This window comes from Dendrobates tinctorius, unplaced genomic scaffold, assembly GCF_039654945.1.
Source record: "Dendrobates tinctorius isolate UK_male_01 unplaced genomic scaffold, ASM3965494v1 ptg000272l, whole genome shotgun sequence".
Taxonomy (NCBI): domain Eukaryota; kingdom Metazoa; phylum Chordata; class Amphibia; order Anura; family Dendrobatidae; genus Dendrobates; species Dendrobates tinctorius.
This window is the reverse complement of record NW_027361939.1, coordinates 2580413-2592118: the sequence shown is the minus strand read 5'-3', so window position 1 is coordinate 2592118 and position 11706 is coordinate 2580413.

The window sequence follows — 11706 nt, the reverse complement described above, 5'->3', positions numbered from 1 at the left end:
TTACATCTTATCTCTTGACTAATTATCTTTTCTTACCACTTAGGTAAACTTTTTGTCATCTATCAATTTGGAAGATATTCCCCTAAAAATAATATTTTTTTTAATTCCTTATAAGGACCACGTTCATCAACTAAGGTATACATTGATCTGTTCTGTTTTTAATTTTGTATTCTTTCTTTTAGATACTCACACGATGATGCTCCAAGGCTGTTTTCCCAAGTGACTTGATCACTACCGGCAGGCTGTGACATTCTGTTTAGCACTAACCTGGACTGAGGCTGCTTCCCACCGTCCTTCTATTCTCCTTCGTTCCGGTCTGTTCTATATCTCTTATGGAATCTGTAGTCTCCAGTCTACGTCTCTTTCTCCTTCTCTTCCTTCCCGTGCCAGCTGGCCCAGTTCACTGGGGCAACTGCAGCACTCCTTCCTCCATCCCTTCTTCCAGGGATCCCCACTCCTCACCGAGTGGCTCACTGACTGACCTCCTGTCAGACTGACCTGAAATCCTACACCTTCCCTCTCTTTTATAGCTAACTCCACCTGCCTCCCCAGCACCTCTCGTGTTACGAAGCCAGGGACCACAAAAGGCACCCTATGACCTTTCCAGCATAAAGCATAAAGCATGGATGGGTCCCTACTGAACTATCCTGTGTGTGGGGTGCAGGTATTGGAATGTGAAAGGGAGTTCCCAGCCTATCTGGATGGTGGGGTACCACACCTTAGGAGAAGGTGCAGTACCTCTGTGGTGACTGAAGCCTCAGGGGCGCCACAATTGCAGTGTACTGAGGGAACAGGAGAGAAGCGCACAGGGATGGGGCTCCCTCCGTGCTTCCATGCGACCCCCGGAGCGATGTGATGTGCTGCGTCGCTCCGAGAGTACTCCTTCCTCACTGCCCCATATGAGATTGCCTTGGCGCGGCGGGGTGGCTCAAGTGATTGATCAATTTTTTGCCAAATATCTCATTTTGAATACAGTTAGAAATTAATATGTGCATATGCACTTTATTTATTGTGTTCTGACCATATGCAGCGCTGGCTTCTCCCCCTTTTTTGCTTGAGGCTTCCTCATTGCCTGCTGAAAGCAGGCATGAGGAAGCCTGCTGCAGCGCCTGTCAGATCGCCGATCGGAGATCTGACACATTACAGTAATGTCCCCCCCGGGACAATATAATAAAGTAAAAAAATTAAAAAACTACTTGTAAAAATAATTTTAAAAAAATCCCAAAATAAATTAAAAAAAAATATTCCCTAATAAATTCTTTTTTTCTAAATAAAAAAACAAAAGAATAAAAGTACACATATTTAGTATCGCCGCGTCCGTAATGACCCGCCCTGTAAAACTGTCCCACTAGATAACCCCTTTAGTGACCCCCTTCAAAAAAAACAAAAAACAAAGCAAAAAACGATGGTTTATCATCATACCGCCGAACAAAAAGTGCAATAACGCGTAGTCAAAATGATGTATATAAATAAACATCATACCGCTAAAAACGGCATCTTGTCCCGCAAAAAACGAGCCACCACACAGCATCATCAGCGAAAAAATAAAGTTATAGCTCGCAGAATAAAGCGATGCAAAAATAATTATTTTTTATATAAAATTGGTCTTATTGTATAAAAGCGCCAAAGCATAAAAAAAGACATAAATGAGGTATCGCTGTAACCGTACTGACCCAAAGAATAAAACAGCCTTATCAATTTTACCACACTCAGAACGGTATAAACACCCCCCAAAAGAAATTCATGAAATGCTGGTTTTTGTTCATTCTGTGTCCCAAAAATTGGAATAAAAAGCGATAAAAAAGTCACATGCCCGAAAATGATACCAATAAAAACGTCAACTCATTCCGTAAAAATTAAGACCTCACATGACTATGTGGGTCGAAATACGGAAAAATTATAGCTCTCAAAATGTGATGATGCAAAAACTATTTTTACAATAAAAAGCGTCTTTTAGCGTGTGACAGCTGCCAAACATGAAAACCTGCTATAAATAGTAAATCAAACCCCCCGTTATCACCCCCTTAGTTAGGGAAAAATAATAAAATTAAAAAAAATGTATTTATTTCCATTTTCCCTTTAGGGTTAGGGTTAGGGCTAGGGTTAGGGTTAGGGCTAGGGTAAGGGTTAGGGCTAGGGCTGAGATTAGGGTTAGGGGTGTGTTGGGGTTAGGGTTGGAGTTAGAATTGGGGGGTTTCCACTGGTTGGGCACATCAGGGGCTCTCCAAACGCAACATGGCGTCTGATCTCAACTCCAGCCAAAAAAGTCAAATGGCGCTGGTTCCCTTCCAAGCTGTGCCATGCACCTAGATAGTGGTTTATCCCCACATATGGAGTATCAGCATACTCAGAACAAATTGCACAATAGCTTTTGGTGTCCTTGAAAAATAAAAATTGTGGGTGAAAAGATCATTTTTGTTGACAAAATATAATTTTTTTTAATTATACGGCTGTACGTTGAAAACTTCTGTGAAGTCCTTGGGGTTTCAAAGTTCTCACCACACATCTAGATAAGTTCCTTGGGGGGTCTAGTTTCCAAAATGGGGTCATTTGTGGGGGGTTTCCACTGTTGAGGCATATCAGGGGCTATCCAAATGTGACATGGCACCCGATCTCAATTCCAGCCAATTTTGCATTGAAAAAGTCAAACAGCGCTCGCCCCCTTCCGAGCTCTGCCATGCGCCAAAACAGTGGTCGACCTCCACATATCAGGTATCAACATACTCAGGACAAATTGCACAATAACTTTTCCAGTCCATTTTCTCCTGTTACCCTTGGTAAAATAAAAAAATTGGACCTGAAGTAATTTTTTTTGTGAAAAAAAGTTAAATGTTCATTTTTTTTAAACATTCAAAAAATTCCTGTGAAGCACCTGAAGGGTTAATAAACTTCTTGAATGTAGTTTTGAGCACATTGAGGGGTGCAGTTTTTAGAATGGTGTCACTTTGGGGTATTTTCTATCATATAGACCACTCAAAGTGACTTGAAATGTGATGTGATCCCTAAAAATAAAATGGTGTTGTAAAAATGAGAAATCGCTGGTGAACTTTTAATCCTTATAACTTCCTAACAAAAAAAATTTTGGTTCCAAAATTGTGCTGATGTAAGGTAAACATGTGTGAAATGTTACTTATTAAGTTTTTTGTGTGCCATATCTCTGTGATTTAAGGGCATAAAAATTCAAATTTGGAAAATTGCAAAATTTTCTAAATTTTTGCAAAATTTCCATTTTTTTCACAAATAAACGCAAGTTATATGAATGAAATTTTACCACTAGCATGAAGTACAATATGTCATGAGAAAACAATGTCAGAATCACCAGGATCCATGGAAGCGTTCCAGAGTTATTACCTCATAAAGGGACAGTGGTCAGAATTGTAAAAATTGGCCCGGGCTTTAAAGTGCAAACCACCCTTGGGAGTAAAGGGGTTAAAATCACTACGAGTGCACTCCATAACTGCTCCCTCCACTGATGCTGCACTCCTGTTATCTAGCGCCATGCCCCGGTGACGTATCCTCAATCGCGTCCCAACTCACAGCACTGCAGATGCCTCCGAAATTGTGACCCCACCCATTATGCCTAATCACAGGCTGCATCCCCTGGATCCTGATTGTCCGTTCAATCGACGCCCCAGCTGATTTCCTGGGGAATAGTCCATTTCTATTCTCTTTTTCTCCTATCCCTTCTCTGTTGTTTCTGGTATACATATTGATCTACCACTTTTCCCTGATTGGTTTTCATACCTTTCTTTTTTCAAATCAAACATTTTCTAATTAGATTTCTTTATACCAGTTCTCACCCCTGTTTCTTACATATTACTCTCTGTCTATATATATATTTCTCTGATCTCCTTCCCTGTAATCCTTCTAATGGTGCAGTTAGATCCTCCACTCATGCTTCTCTTAGTCCCAGTTTTCTTTCTCCTGTTTCCTTTTTTTACTTTTTTTTATTCCTTTTTCCCTTTACACCGCCCACTCCTCCTCCCCACTCCACGATTCTCATTATAAGATATTATGATGTCGATGATATGTGAAGTATTTCTTGATGCATAGTATTTACACCATTCATTTTTCCCATTTGTTTTCTCTTTGACATGTTTTATATGGTGATATTTACGTACTTATCTGTAAATTTGCATATACCTTTCTTATAAGACTGATGAAGGTCAAGTTGTAGACCGAAACATCTCTTTATTGTCAGGATTAGACCCCAATTAAAATTTCATCTCTATTGATGCCAAGTTTTCTTAAATACGGATAAGATATTACAAAGTTGCTTATTTTCATGTGTACCATTATTCAGGAAATAAAAATTAAAATGACAGCTACTGTTTAATGTCCTTTATACTGCAGAACTTTGATCAAATGTTTTCACTGATGTACAAACCCTTGAGCATTGGCGTACTAAATCAGGTTTCATTAAGTTAAGGGAGGGGTGTAAACTTATTGAGTAAATATTCATTTAACCTTAATATTATATCCATGATATACAGCTGTATTTTTCTACAGCTAGAACCTGGTGCCATCAAAAAAGACCTCTAAAAATTTATTTTTTTTATTAGATATGCTTTAAAATGCACATGAAAAAAACAAACAAACAAACAAACAAGAACACTATAATTGAAGTTAGAAATAGATTGTCACCCTGTCAAGCCCTAGGTAGTCTACCTTGCTGCTGAGGTGGACACTCTAAATGATGCGACAATCAGCGACCCGCTCCTCGATGGCTGTCCCTCATAATCTCTAGATTGCACCTTTCAATGATTAAAATGATCCTCCTGCTAGTATTCAGCTTTCTGCCAAGACTATGCTGTTTGTTGACACCCCAGGACTGCCATTGTGGGGTGTGTCAGTAGTTTCAACTTTATTCTGAAAATACATTACCCAGTATGCACTGCACTGTGCTGTTAGACACTCTATCCAGTAGTGCAGTTACCAAGGGAAAAAGAGGAGTCGGTGTCCTCGGGTCCTTGACTTGGTGGGGCCCACCTAGAATGACTGTCACCCTTAACTGTATCAGCATGAGCAGTGGAGGTTACTAAGGGGACCCTCATATATACTGAGAGCTACTAAGAGACCATTACATAGTGTGGGAGCTACTGTGGGGCTAATAAGGGATGACAATACAGTGTGGATGCTTCTGAGGGACCACTGTACAGTGTTTAGGCTACTGTGGGGCCATCATTCAGTGTAGGGGCTACTGTGGGGCCATCATACAGTGTAGTTAGTACTGTGTGGGTATCATACATTTTAAGGGGCATTATACTGTGTATAGGGGAGCTGTGGGGGGCATCATATTGTGCAGATGCAAGGGGAGGCCAGAACTGTAGTCATGACCAGAGACACTGAAGCATCTGTGTCCCGACCTTCCCTCACAGAAAACTTTATTACACTTCTCGGTGTACCTGCATCTCCAGGTTCAGGTCCCCATGGGCGCTTACCAGGCGGCGACGGCCCTTATTCCAGGCGACCCCCAGTAATAGAGACACAGTCCAGGATAACTTGAACGTTTTCTTTACTGATAACTTCACACACTATATACACAGTTGGCACATCATGGAATTCACATTCAACTTCACTTGTTTCCTCAACTTTCTCTACTTCGCTGACGCTTCTGTGCAGCACACGTCCGGACCGGACCGCCTTGCACTGCTCCCCAGATTCTTCCTGGCGTAACCTGGCCATGATTACAATTCCTTTTGCCTGTTTCGCCCCAGACTCAAAATCATCAGCCACCCGGTTTGATTGCCTCTGGAAAAGCATCCGACCCATCTGTACCATTCCCTGTGAAGCTCCAACTTCCTTCAGTTCCTCACTCCAATCGACTCCCGCCCTAAAGGCATCCGCCCAGGCTTTGAGTCACCACATCTTCTTCTTACAGTACTGGCCCACTGCAATGATGCTCAGTGGTCGTGGATAACGTTATCTGCCGCTGCTTAACGTTTTGTGGCTGCAAAGCTGTCCTGGTCCTATATCCCATGTGGACACTTCGGGCACCCTGGCCCCGTCTGTCTAACTTCCCTTCTGCGCTAACCTTATCTTTCGGCAGCCCCTCTTACACTTAACCCTATACTACCTTATAACTATTCAGCATACTAGAGTGCCCCCTCTAGTGTCCAACCAAGAGTACTATGCTTTCCTTATACTATACATGAAAACACAGTAATTTTAATACCCAGAAGGGATAGCAGTACCATAACATAAATTAGGTAGTACATAAAACATGTAGCAATACCAGTTAGCAAAAAGACATAAATACTGCAATGAACATTATTAAACCAACCCCTTTATATTCCTCCTTTTTTAAAATTTGGTCATCCCTGACCAAACACGTTTAAAACTTTAATATTTACAGTAGATACTCTGCGCAGGGAGAATATATGAGGTAGCCACAACCGGTATGCACCGAAGTTCGTGTCCTATGCATGGGACAGCAGTCCTGAGGATAAGCTCCCCACTTCCTTTGAGGGAAGCACATTCTTTCTTTTTCAGTGGTCTCCAGCTAAGGAGACAGTCTCTCCTTTTCCAGCGGAATGGGCGCAACGAGTGCAACAAAACAAACAATCTGTGAAGCACCCAGGCGGACCTGAACCTGGAGACGTAGGTATACTGAGAAGTGGAATACAGTTTTCTGTGAGGGAAGGTCACGACACAGATGCTTCAGTGTCTCTGGCCATGACTACAGTCCTTACATTTGGCGTAGTCGGCAGGATCTGACTACCTCGCAGTGCGGAGAACCCGCAGAAAGGAGAGTTGAAGATGTGTGTGTGACTACTGTGTCCCTGGAAGCTGACCGGGAGAAAGAGCAAGTAGTTGCTGTGTCTGGAGAAGATTTTGTGGATGAAACACTAGATTTGCCTACTACCGATTTTGTGACAACACCAGACATGACTATTGAGTTGGACTTGGCTTATTTGAAAAGAAAGTCTAATACTACTATTGTGACCAAGATGGCGGCTGTGAAATTGGTGGGAGATGGCAGAGAAGTAAACAACAATGAGAACCCTATCCTTCATGGGCATTGCCGACATTTTCTGGTGCCAAAACTGGCCTCACAGTATGCCCTTGTCTGCCCCTGGTGGGTGCGGATGAAGAAAAGAAAACCTCGCCCCCTTCCACAGGCCCAAACATCAGCCGGTACCCAGGAGCCTGCTTGCGCTACTACTTACACTGCTGTGCAGCAGTCTGCATCCTCTGCGGCCGCAGAGATGGCAACAAAAAAGAAAGGAGCGACACGAGATATGTGCCGTTGAACTTTGTTAATGGGAAAAATAAGTTAAAAGGGGGAAAGAAGTTGTGCACGTTGCACCATGTTCTTGATATGGGACTGTTACGCGTCCCCACAAGGCAGGGAGCCCTGTCATGCTCTGCAGATTAAAGAGCCACATGGCCATTGAGGCCTTTTACAATGCTGAAGATGAAGCGTTGCTTGTTTCTTTTTGTGTTTTTTAGAGTGTGCATATTTATACTTTTCGGCCTGGAGGACTGCGAGCTGGGCGTTATATCTGGAGCCTATGGACTTCCTAGACTTGAAATCATCAGACACCCAGTTTGATTGCCTCTGGAAAAGCATCCGACCCATTTGTACCGTTCCCTGTGAAGCTCCAACTTCCTTCAGTTCCTCACTCCAACCAACTCCCGCCCTAAAGCCCAGGCTATGAGTCGCCACATCTTCTTTTTACAGTACTGGCCCACTGCAATGAGGCCCAGTGACCGTGGACAACGTGGTCTACTGCTGCTTAATGTTGCGTGGCTATTGACCTGTCCTGGGCCTATAGCCCATGTGGACACTTTGGGAACCCTGGCCCCATCTGACTTACTTCCCTTCTCCTCTAACCTTATTTTTCGGCTGCTCTGGGGCCCATAATACAGTGTTGGGACTACTGCTGGGGCATCATACAGTTTGGGGGCATTATATTGTGTATAGTGGATCTTTGGGGGCATCATGTGTTTAGGTGAGCTGTGGTGATATTGTACTTTCTATAAGGATGTTTGGGGACATCATACTGTGTAGAGGGGAGCTGTGGGCCCATTATACTGTGTATAGAACGCTGTGAGGGCATCTGCCACTATATGGTTACTATATGGTGGTAATATATATAATATGGTTGGTCTTTCTATAGTGGGTTAGAGTTAAATTAGTAATATCATAGAAACTGGGGAGCAAACAAACTCAATTGGGTCTTAACTGGAAACAAGGTGAATTCAAAACAGGGGTGAAAACTCACCTGATAAAGTTGCACATTAGCAACCTATTACATAACAGAATATTATAGGTAGATGGTTGACCCAGCTTAGGGGAAGGAATTTTTTTCCCTATGGAGAAAATTGGCTTCAACTCTGTGGGTTTTTTGCCTTCCCCAGGATCAACAATGCAGAACAGCTGCACTAAAAATAGGCTGAACTTGATGGACATAAGGTCTTCCTTCAGCCTTCAAAACTATGTTACTATGTTACATACATGAATCAGCTTCAGCACGACACAGGTCAGCAGACCAAAGTGATATACTTGAAAAAAAGTGAAGGGTCTAAATCTGTGCTGCTGAAGAATCCAGGATACCCATGGCTTCTTTAAAAGTTTTAATAAAAATAAAATAAAATGTCAATGTGGCCTGAGGAAGAAGTTTGGAATGACTTTGAAACTTTTAAAGAAGCCATCGGTATCCTGGATTCTTCAGCAGCGCAGATTTAGACACCTTGTTTTTGATAGCTAAATTAGTTACAAAAATGTACAATGAAGAAGGTTGAATTTCATGGACCAGGATCTTTTTCAACCCATGTAACTACAGTATATAGTGATTTAATTTCAATAAAGGTTCCACTAAACCCACTATTGGGGTGTGCCACTCTAGTTTTAAACATGGTCACCTGGTTAGGGGTCTTCTCAGAAGTTTCACCCCTTCCTGAGCTGAACCTCCAGTTACACCTCTGACTCTACCCTTTACATTACTTTGCTCCATGCTGTCAGGTCCCATTTTGTTCCTTCCAATTTGGTCCCAGAAAGAAACCCGTAACCCATATTGGCTGCTTTCATTGGGTACTTTGCGTATTATATCAATGTGGCTGAATGCAGTGACCCTGACGCAGAGCAAACGCCGTCCTATGTCTGCACTTAGTGAGCCTACACTTTCCGAGAGAGAATGAGATTGTCATTGTGATTTTTATGAGTGATGACTATTAAAGATGAGCGAATTTGTTCAGACCCGGTTCCGAATACGATCGAAATCGAATATTATTTTTGTAATATTCGTCAAACACAGCTGAACGTCATTAGAGTCAATGTGAATAGAAATTACCGAATATTTTCGGAACCGATCATAAGAAATACAGTCCAAAAAAGAAAAAATATCCAGCTTCCAAATATGCAAAAATTTATTGAAGGCATAAGAACAGAGCTACATGGACAAGCAACATCATAGCGGAGTAGCAATAGCAATGCGTTTCGAGCAATATGTTCTTTTTCCAAGAATAAGAAATACATTCGGCATGAACATTGTTCGAATATGGCTCGAATATGTCAAAATCAGTTTCAGGAACAAAATCCGAACAAATTTGTTCATCTCCAATGACTATCACTATTCAGCACTGGAAAATATGTTGGTGCTATTAGGCAATGGGAAATAAGGTGCTATTTTGCTTTAAGGATGTTGCAATTTGTAAGTGAAAATCTAACATAAATAAATTCTCTATGACTATGCATAGCCAGACATATTATGTGTATGATAAGTCAAACGGTTAATTTTGCTGTCAAAGTCTTCTTTTCGGAGGCTGTTAGTTGGAAGCATGTAAGTATTTGGTTGATGACATTTGTAATTCCCCTGAGAATATTGATCATGACATAAACCTACACACAGTATGGACAATTGCATTCATAGCCCTGATATTAGATAAATGTAGATATACATAAATACATAATTGCCATCCCATCTCCATTTTTCTAGGCTTGAAACATTTTAATCTCTGGATATCAATTCTCCCCGGAGATTTGATGGAGACAGAGGGCTCGTTGGTTACACTGTATTCATATTCATTATGACAGCATAACTCAACAAAGATCTGATTTCACCGCCACTAGATATTCATGAAGAGCGGAAAGGAAAAAAGATGACTAATTTATTGTAATGTATTTCAGATATTTTCGGTTGCCTGACTGGCTTCAGCCATCTTACAACATTCAGCTAATCCGGGATAATAATGATTATTGGAATAACTCTCCAGAAATTAAACCAAATAAAGAACTAGAAAGCTTCGGCCATTGGAAGACTTTGGCTAGAAACACAATCAGTTTTGTTAAAGAGGTTGTCAGGGATAATTTTTTATTTAACCATATTGGAACAATTCCTGAATATATCTAACCCTGCTAGATGAAGCTTTCCTGAGCCAGAGAAACCTGTCCGCCACTGCTCTGCTTATTGCTGACCGACGTTAACAAGAGGTATTGTCACATCTACAGCACATGTGACAATTTCAGCGAAACCCTGGGCTTACTGCTTTTTTTACATAGGCAGAGCCGCTGAGCCCAGTGATTGGCTGCAGCGGCTACTTTTGCAGTATTCAATCTTGACGTCATCTCTGCAACATGTCAAGGTGCAATGGAAAGGAGAGGGAGTGTTTGTTATTTTCTACACTAGGCACATTTTTTAGGTTTTCTAGCTATATCCAGACTCGAAATCATCAGCCACCTGGTTTGATTGCCTCTGAAAAAGAATCCGACCCATTTGTACCGTTTCCTGCGAAGCTCAAACTTCCTTCAGTTCCTCACTCTATCCAACTCCCGCCCTAAAGGCCAGGCTATGAGTCGCCACATCTTTTTACAGAACTGGCCCACTGCAATGAGGCCCAGTGGCCGTGGATAACGTGGTCTGCCGCTGCTTAACGTTGCATGGTTGCCGAGCCGTCTGGGCCTATAGCCCATGTGGACACTTCGGGCACCCTGGCCCCATCTGACTAACTTCCCTTCTGCTCTAGCCTTATCTCTTGGCAGCCCCTCTTACACTTAACCCTATACTACCTTCTAACTATTCTGAATACTAGAGTTCCCTCTCTAGTGTCCAACCAAGAGTACTATGCTTTCCCTATACTATACATGAAAACACAGTAATGGCAATACCCAGAAGGGGTAGCAGTACCATAACATAAATTAGGTAGTACATAAAACATGTAGCAATACCAGTAAGCGAAAAAATAAATAAATACTGCAATGAACATTATTAAACCAACCCCTTTGCACATGTGATCTGTGTGGACATCACACTGCTATTTTGCCATTGTACAGTGTGGGGGCTACTTTGGGACCATCATACAGGGAGAGGGCTACTCTGGGGCCCATAATACACTGTTGGGACTACTGCTGGGGCATCATACAGTTTGGAGGGCATTATATTGTGAATAGTGGATCTTTGAGAGCATCATGTTGTGTATAGGTGAGCTGTGGTGACATCGTACTTTCTATAAGGATGTTTGCGGACATCATACTGTGTAGAGGGGAGCTGTGGGCCTATTATACTGTGTATAGAAAGCTGTGTGGGGATCTACCACTATATGGTTACTATATGGTGGTAATATAATATGTTTGTGAAAGGTTTTATGTTTTTCTCTCCTTTTACTTTATGAACTTTTCCCAGCCATAACATAATGTACTTAGTAAACACTGATGTCACTTTGACACATGGTAAGGTTTTAATGCTAGAGGTTAGCACCATCTCG